Raw genomic sequence first — 9,559 nt, 5'->3', positions numbered from 1 at the left:
ATTTTACTGGATAGGCTAGAAAATACAGTAGGTGTTAAAGGACTCGTACTCTCTTGGTTTAACTCCTATTTGACTGACCACTCTCAATTTGTTTATGTAAATAATAAATGCTCTGAAACTACAAAAGTAAAATGTGGTGTTCCACAGGGGTCAGTACTGGGACCTCTATTATTGACACTCTATATGCTTCCACTAGGAGAAATTATTCATAAACATGGTAAAAAATGTCACTGCTATGCAGACGACACACAGCTCTATGTATCAGCCAAACCAAATAATACTGACACAATCAGTAAGATAGAAGATTGTGTAAACGACATAAAAAACTGGATGTCGTGTGATTTTCTTTTACTTAATTCAAATAAAACAGAGGTTTTACTTGTTGGATCTAAAGCTGCAAGAGACAAGTTGTCTAACCTGGTGCTAAACCTAAACACTTTCTCTGTTACTTCCAGCTCAGATGTAAAAAAAACTTGGGTGTCACAATACATTCAGATCTCGGTCGTTCTGCCTCTCTTATCCGATCACTCAGGTTTGATGACACCTTTGATGACATTTAAAAATGGTAAATTAAACAAATGAAATCAATACAAAAGAAATCAAGTTAAATGAAACAAAACGAAACCAAACAAAACCAAACAGAAGGCGAGACAACCTGTGGCTGCGCAGTACCTGCTTAAATAAGCAGGCACAGCAGCAGGTTGTCCGCCTTAATTAGAAGGCCTCTGATTTAAGGCCTTTGTTCCAGTGGCTCTGTAATTCCTGCGACGCCAGGAACCAGAGGTAAGTTCACCCGACGCCGCAGGAACCCTTACAGTGTTGGTCCCCTTTTGCTGACAAAACAGCCCTGATCCGTTGAGGCATGGACTCCACTAGACCCCTGAAGGTGTGCTGTGGTGTCTGACACCAAGACGTTAGCAGCAGATCCTTTAACTCCTGTAAGTTGTGAGGTGTGGCCTCCATGGATCGGACTGGTTTGTCTAGCACATCCCACAGATGTTCGATTCGATTGAGATCTGAGGAATTTTGGAGGCCAAGTCAACACCTCAAACTCGTTGATGTGCTCCTAAAACCATTCCTGAACCTTTATTGCTTTGTGGCAGGGAGTATTATCTTGCTGAAAGAAGCCACAGCCATCAGGGAATACCGTTTCCATTAAAGGGTGTACATGGTCCGCAACAATGCTTAAGTACATGTCAAAGTAACATCCACATGGATGACAGGAACCAAGGTTTCCCAGCAGAACATTGCCCAAAGCAACACACTGCTTCCCATAGTGCATCCTGGTGCCATGTGTTCCCCAGGTAAGCGACGCACACGCACCTGGCCATTCATGTAATGTAAAAGAAAGCATGATTCATCAAATCAGGCCACCTTCTTTTAGTTCCGATGCTCACATGCCCATTGTTGGCGCTTTTGACAATGGACAGGGGTCAGCATGGGCACCCTAACTGGCAAAGCAACCCCATATGCAATTGCGATGCACTGTGTATTCTGACACCTTTCTATCAGTACCAGCATTAACTTCTTCAGCAGTTTGATCTACAGTAGCTCTTCTGTTGGATCGCACCACATGGGCCAGCCTTCGCTTCCCATGTGCATTAATGAGCCTTGGCCACCCATGACCCTGTCACCGGTTTACCACTGTTTCTTTCTTGGACCACCACTTTTGATAGATACTGACCACTGCAAACCGGGACACCCCACAAGAGCTGCAGTTTTGGAGATGCTCTGACCCAGTTGTTTAGCCATCACAATTTGGCCCTTGTCAAACTCGCTCAAATCCTTACGCTTGCCCATTTTTCCTGCTTCTAACATCAACTTTGAGGAGAAAATGTTCACCTGCTGCCTAATATATCCCACCCACTAACAGGTGCCACTTCACCTGTCAGTAATCATAATGTTATGCCTGGTCGGTGTATATATTACTTTATTGTAAAAATCATGGCAAATAATAACATTTAAAACATTATAAGTAAGACAAAAAAAGGAAAAATGAGTACAACACCTTTTGAACTCGTTTCGTTGCACATCGACACTGAAGCTTGCCCGTCTTACAAAATGTAAAAAAAAATGAGAAAAACAAGAGAAAGATATTTCAATATGTGCATGTTAGGTTTTAACATTACAGCAAAAGTAACATACACATTCTGCGTTGATTAAATCATCAGTCATCGTCATGTATACTCGATCTTGTTCCAACTCGTTTACTTAAAACCCCATGGTGGTCTTTAGCCCGTGAACGGGCTATGAATTTTTATGTTTGTGTTTCTCTGTATACTGTCACACCGTCAAAATATCATTGTTGGTAAACAAGGAACCTTCTGATAGCTTAAAATCTCTAGTTTTTAGCAACGTAAACATTGAGCTTATTTTGTTTATAAGTTCTTTTAAAAACACAAAAGAATTGTAGGTCTGAAAAATTTCTGCCAGAAATACAGCCTTTATATTTTGTAATATTATACTGCGGTACTTACTTTCATACCGACAACATTTATACCAAACAAGCCAGCACAACTTCACCATCACATTTCTGCTGTTTGTTTTACTTCAAATACATCAGCATAAAAAATATCCCAGAAATGATTCATGTCTGATAAAGCTCTGCCATCAATGCATAGCATGCAATGCATCAAGCACTCGGTAAACAACACCACCGCGACAAATGTATATCAAACAAAAGCATGAGAGCTAAACCAGCACATACCTGGATCTTTTATCTTCAATCTGAGTCCAAATTTATGTTCATTAGTCCTTCCATTCCAGATAAAATCCACTTTTTGTAAATGTTTACAAACACCGGCGGCCATTTTGAATAGTTGCAAGCATGTTGTATAAGTCAATAACACGCGAATATCAGATCGTATCATAATGAGAGAGCGCTCACAGTAATCACAAAACCTCCCTCTAACAGATAGCGTTCAGAGTTTGGCTGTGAGATTGCGCAATACCTTTACAGCCAATGTAGAGACAGTATCCATCTCACCACCTAATACTTGTTTTTCATTGGAGAAATGCAAAAATATTAGCATATTTTGCTTTTGATTGGAGGACCAGCTTATATCCCGCCCCGCTTTTTGCATTTAGCCTCTCGGATTAGTCTAAACAGCTGTATTTCACCAGCCGTCACCATGGATACACATTACGCACGCTGAAACCTAAGCTTCAGATTCAGTAAAGTGAGTCAAACTTTCCTCTTAGGGCTGATAATACAGTGTGAATCTATTTAAACGACTCAGTTCGTGAAAAGTTCAACCGGCTGCATGTATCTTGTAACAAATGTAGCGGTTTTTATATGTGTATGCGCGCTGGGGGAAGGGAGCGGTGACTGGCTCCCTGTGAGAGTTCATCACTCCAAAAAACACTCAAATGTTATAAATAATGACTTTATAAAGTATAAATAATGCATTTTACACATTTTATCTGCAGTATAATCTGTTTATTGTCAGTTAGAAAGCTATGGAAAGCTTTGGAGAGCAGTAAAGTGTGATGCCACTCCAGGTGCAATAACTCAAAATCAGAATGAGTTAGAGGTCTAAAATCTGGGCCTGTGACAGAAAACCCCTTTGGCTACAACTCTATAGTGTTGTGTAGGTGGTCTGCAGACCTGCAGTCCTACTTATACTCACTGAAACTTTGGCTTTAAAAAAAAATGTAAAAAGCGCCTACATTTTGGGGGGTTTTTGTCATCATTTGATCATTGTAACATAACATCATGGCATTTGGCTGTGTTTTTCTGATACTTTAAAGGGTTTTCTATAACACTGAAGTATAATTTTTGTGTTATCTTATAAACTTTCTGAATGAGAAGCCTTAGAAACTAGGTATGTCTTTCAGGCGGAAAATGCACAAAAATAGGCCGGACTAACAAGGGGTTTTAAAGATTAAAAAACCTAATCTTGATCCACAAGTTTTATGTAATTATAGGCCAATTTCAAATCTTCCTTTTGTCTCTAAGATATTAGAAAAAGCAGTTTCTAAACAGTTATGTTCTTATTTAAATAAAATTTTAATCAGGATTTAGGCCCAACCATAGTACCGATACTGCATTAATTGGAGTAGTTAACGAGTTGTTAATGTCTTCTGATAATGGATGTGTCTCTTTTCTTGTTCTATTAGATCTTAGTGCAGCGTTAGATACCGTCAATTATAACATTTTACTGGATAGGCTAGAAAATACAGTAGGTGTTAAAGGACTCGTACTCTCTTGGTTTAACTCCTATTTGACTGACCACTCTCAATTTGTTTATGTAAATAATAAATGCTCTGAAACTACAAAAGTAAAATGTGGTGTTCCACAGGGGTCAGTACTGGGACCTCTATTATTGACACTCTATATGCTTCCACTAGGAGAAATTATTCATAAACATGGTAAAAAATGTCACTGCTATGCAGACGACACACAGCTCTATGTATCAGCCAAACCAAATAATACTGACACAATCAGTAAGATAGAAGATTGTGTAAACGACATAAAAAACTGGATGTCGTGTGATTTTCTTTTACTTAATTCAAATAAAACAGAGGTTTTACTTGTTGGATCTAAAGCTGCAAGAGACAAGTTGTCTAACCTGGTGCTAAACCTAAACACTTTCTCTGTTACTTCCAGCTCAGATGTAAAAAAAACTTGGGTGTCACAATACATTCAGATCTCGGTCGTTCTGCCTCTCTTATCCGATCACTCAGGTTTGATGACACCTTTGATGACATTTAAAAATGGTAAATTAAACAAATGAAATCAATACAAAAGAAATCAAGTTAAATGAAACAAAACGAAACCAAACAAAACCAAACAGAAGGCGAGACAACCTGTGGCTGCGCAGTACCTGCTTAAATAAGCAGGCACAGCAGCAGGTTGTCCGCCTTAATTAGAAGGCCTCTGATTTAAGGCCTTTGTTCCAGTGGCTCTGTAATTCCTGCGACGCCAGGAACCAGAGGTAAGTTCACCCGACGCCGCAGGAACCCTTACAGTGTTGGTCCCCTTTTGCTGACAAAACAGCCCTGACCCGTTGAGGCATGGACTCCACTAGACCCCTGAAGGTGTGCTGTGGTGTCTGGCACCAAGACGTTAGCAGCAGATCCTTTAACTCCTGTAAGTTGTGAGGTGTGGCCTCCATGGATCGGACTAGTTTGTCTAGCACATCCCACAGATGTTCGATTCGATTGAGATCTGAGGAATTTTGGAGGCCAAGTCAACACCTCAAACTCGTTGATGTGCTCCTAAAACCATTCCTGAACCTTTATTGCTTTGTGGCAGGGAGTATTATCTTGCTGAAAGAAGCCACAGCCATCAGGGAATACCGTTTCCATTAAAGGGTGTACATGGTCCGCAACAATGCTTAAGTACATGTCAAAGTAACATCCACATGGATGACAGGAACCAAGGTTTCCCAGCAGAACATTGCCCAAAGCAACACACTGCTTCCCATAGTGCATCCTGGTGCCATGTGTTCCCCAGGTAAGCGACGCACACGCACCTGGCCATTCATGTAATGTAAAAGAAAGCATGATTCATCAAATCAGGCCACCTTCTTTTAGTTCCGATGCTCACATGCCCATTGTTGGCGCTTTTGACAATGGACAGGGGTCAGCATGGGCACCCTAACTGGCAAAGCAACCCCATATGCAATTGCGATGCACTGTGTATTCTGACACCTTTCTATCAGTACCAGCATTAACTTCTTCAGCAGTTTGATCTACAGTAGCTCTTCTGTTGGATCGCACCACATGGGCCAGCCTTCGCTTCCCATGTGCATTAATGAGCCTTGGCCACCCATGACCCTGTCACCGGTTTACCACTGTTTCTTTCTTGGACCACCACTTTTGATAGATACTGACCACTGCAAACCGGGACACCCCACAAGAGCTGCAGTTTTGGAGATGCTCTGACCCAGTTGTTTAGCCATCACAATTTGGCCCTTGTCAAACTCGCTCAAATCCTTACGCTTGCCCATTTTTCCTGCTTCTAACATCAACTTTGAGGAGAAAATGTTCACCTGCTGCCTAATATATCCCACCCACTAACAGGTGCCACTTCACCTGTCAGTAATCATAATGTTATGCCTGGTCGGTGTATATATTACTTTATTGTAAAAATCATGGCAAATAATAACATTTAAAACATTATAAGTAAGACAAAAAAAGGAAAAATGAGTACAACACCTTTTGAACTCGTTTCGTTGCACATCGACACTGAAGCTTGCCCGTCTTACAAAATGTAAAAAAAAATGAGAAAAACAAGAGAAAGATATTTCAATATGTGCATGTTAGGTTTTAACATTACAGCAAAAGTAACATACACATTCTGCGTTGATTAAATCATCAGTCATCGTCATGTATACTCGATCTTGTTCCAACTCGTTTACTTAAAGATTAAAAAACCTAATCTTGACCCACAAGTTTTATCTAATTATAGGCCAATTTCAAATCTTCCTTTTGTCTCTAAGATATTAGAAAAAGCAGTTTCTAAACAGTTATGTTCTTATTTAAATAAAAACTGTATTCATGAAAAATTTTAATCAGGATTTAGGCCCAACCATAGTACCGATACTGCATTAATTGGAGTAGTTAACGAGTTGTTAATGTCTTCTGATAATGGATGTGTCTCTTTTCTTGTTCTATTAGATCTTAGTGCAGCGTTAGATACCGTCAATTATAACATTTTACTGGATAGGCTAGAAAATACAGTAGGTGTTAAAGGACTCGTACTCTCTTGGTTTAACTCCTATTTGACTGACCACTCTCAATTTGTTTATGTAAATAATAAATGCTCTGAAACTACAAAAGTAAAATGTGGTGTTCCACAGGGGTCAGTACTGGGACCTCTATTATTTACACTCTATATGCTTCCACTAGGAGAAATTATTCATAAACATGGTAAAAAATTTCACTGCTATGCAGACGACACACAGCTCTATGTATCAGCCAAACCAAATAATACTGACACAATCAGTAAGATAGAAAATTGTGTAGACAACATAAAAAACTGGATGTCGTGTGATTTTCTTTTACTTAATTCAGATAAAACAGAGGTTTTACTTGTTGGATCTAAAGCTGCAAGAGCCAAGTTGTCTAACCTGGTGCTAAACCTAAACACTTTCTCTGTTACTCCCGGCTCAGATGTAAAAAAACTTTGGTATCACAATACATTCAGATCTCGGTCGTTCTGCCTCTCTTATCCGATCACTCAGGTTTCTATCAGAACCAGCATTAACTTCTTCAGCAGTTTGAGCTACCATAGCTCGTCTGTTGGATCGCACCACATGGGCTAGCCTTCACTTCCCATGTGCATTAATGAGCCTTGGCCGCCCATGACCCTGTCACCGGTTTACCACTGTTTCTTTCTTGGACCACCACTTTTGATAGATACTGACCACTGCAAACCGGGACACCCCACAAGAGCTGCAGTTTTGGAAATGCTCTGACACAGTCGTCTAGCCATCACAATTTGGCCCTTGTCAAACTCGCTCAAATCCTTACACTCGTCCATTTTTCCTGCTTCTAACATCAACTTTGATGAGAAAATGTTCACCTGCTGCCTAATATTGTAACGCTGACAGCCTCTGTGTGCTCTTGTGCTCCTGAGGTGCCACGCCCCCCTCTCCATGAGCACACTGTCTCCTGCCACGCCCCGTTCCTGATTGGATCTTCAGGGCTAATTAGCTCCAGCTGCTCCCTATAAAGGGAGGCAGCTTCTCAAAAGACACTGAGAACTACTCAACTGAACTGGGTTTATGGTGTGGAACTCTGGGTTTTGGTCTCTGGTTTTTGGTCTCTGGTTTTGGTCTCTGGTTTTGGTCTCTGGTTTTGGTCTCTGGTTTTGGTCTCTGGTTTTGGTCTCTGGTTTTGGTCTCTGGTTTTGGTCTCTGTTTTAAGTTATGTTTCTAGCCGTGTGCTTAGCTTTTGTTTCTAGCCGTGTGCTTAGCTTTTGTTTCTAGCCGTGTGCTTAGTTTATGTTATTAGCCGTGTGCTTAGCTTTTGTTTCTAGCCGTGTGCTTAGCTTTTGTTTCTAGCCGTGTGCTTAGTTTATGTTTAGTTAGCTATGTTTAGTTTTGTTTAGCCCTGCATAGTGGGTCTTGTCTTTTGTATTAATAAATATCCTTTGTTAGTTTTGACATCTCTGCGTTTGTGTCCGCCCCTTTGTCTAGCCGTAGACCCCCAACGTGACAAATATATCCCACCCACTAACATGTGCCACTTCACCTGTCAGTAATCATAATGTTATGCCTGGTCGGTGTATATATTACTTTATTGTAAAAATCATGGCAAATAATAACATTTAAAACATTATAAATAAGACAAAAAAAGGACAAATGAGAACAACACCTTCAGATCTCTGCGTTTCATTGCACGTGGACACTGAAGCTTGCCCGTCTTACAAAATGTTAAAAAAAATGAGAAAAACAAGAGAAATAAATTTCAATATGTGCATGTTAGGTTTTTACATTACAGCAGAAGTAACATACACATTCACTTTGTTGTGTTTTATATCAGTGCACATCTGTAGTGCATCACACATTTCATTTACCTTAATAAGTTCTCTTAGAGTAATGTTTTGGTGGCGGATACTGATTTTCCAGTTTCTGGTCCCTTCTCTTCCTCCAAACCTCTCAAAATCAGTTGGAAAGAACCAACGGCCATTGGATTGAATAGACTTGACTCCTAAGAGGGTCAAAATAAGGTCCAAAATCACTTGACCATTTTAAAACTCACTTAGCTTTTTATTGATCATGAAGTGATTTTTTTTTTAATCCTGATCTTCACCATTAGTATATACTGTACATGTGCTTTGAACACAGCCCAGTAAACCAAATGTAAGAGGATAAAGAGAAGAACCATGGAGCAAAAACCAGATTTTTCACCATTTACCCTATCTAAAGGCTATTTATTGCAAATCATATTGCAAAATGCACCATTAACCTTGCTTTTCACTGCATAATAAGTGAGTAAGCATCGAGGACAGCTAATTTAGTGATACTGCACCCAAAGAAAGCCACAAGAACTAGAGGCAAAATTCTGGGTAACATCTTACTGTGACCACTGTTTTAGCAGATGTGATAAATATTTGATCATTTAATCAATAATTATTATTATAATTATTACAGTTTTTTGTTGTTGTATAATTACTCCTGCCAGTAGCTGTCACTGTGTATCAGACAGAGGGGACAGTGAGTGAGAGAGAAGGTAGTTATTCTTTCGTGAAATTACACCTACAAAATACAACGCTATTGAAATAAAAAAGGAAATAATAGAGAAATATGTTATTGTTATTGTTGTTTCTGGTAGATACAATGTATTATGGTGTATGGTACAGCATACGTACTGTACTGAACTGAAATGTGTACTGAAATGTGATGTGTGTTTATGTACGTACTGTACTAAAATGTGATGTGTGTTTATGTACAATACAGTACTACTGTGTATTGTTGTTTATTATTGTTTATTACAGGAATGTCCATTCTATAATTTAAGATTTAAGGGAAAATATACTTGTATGTAAGACCATTTAAGACATTAGAAAGGTTAGGTAAGGGGGTGGTGTGGGAGGTCTGGCACAGAT

Source organism: Trichomycterus rosablanca, chromosome 2, assembly GCF_030014385.1.
Source record: "Trichomycterus rosablanca isolate fTriRos1 chromosome 2, fTriRos1.hap1, whole genome shotgun sequence".
In the NCBI taxonomy this organism is placed as follows: domain Eukaryota; kingdom Metazoa; phylum Chordata; class Actinopteri; order Siluriformes; family Trichomycteridae; genus Trichomycterus; species Trichomycterus rosablanca.
The sequence above is the reverse complement of the archived record's forward strand: the minus strand, read 5'-3'. Positions refer to the sequence as shown.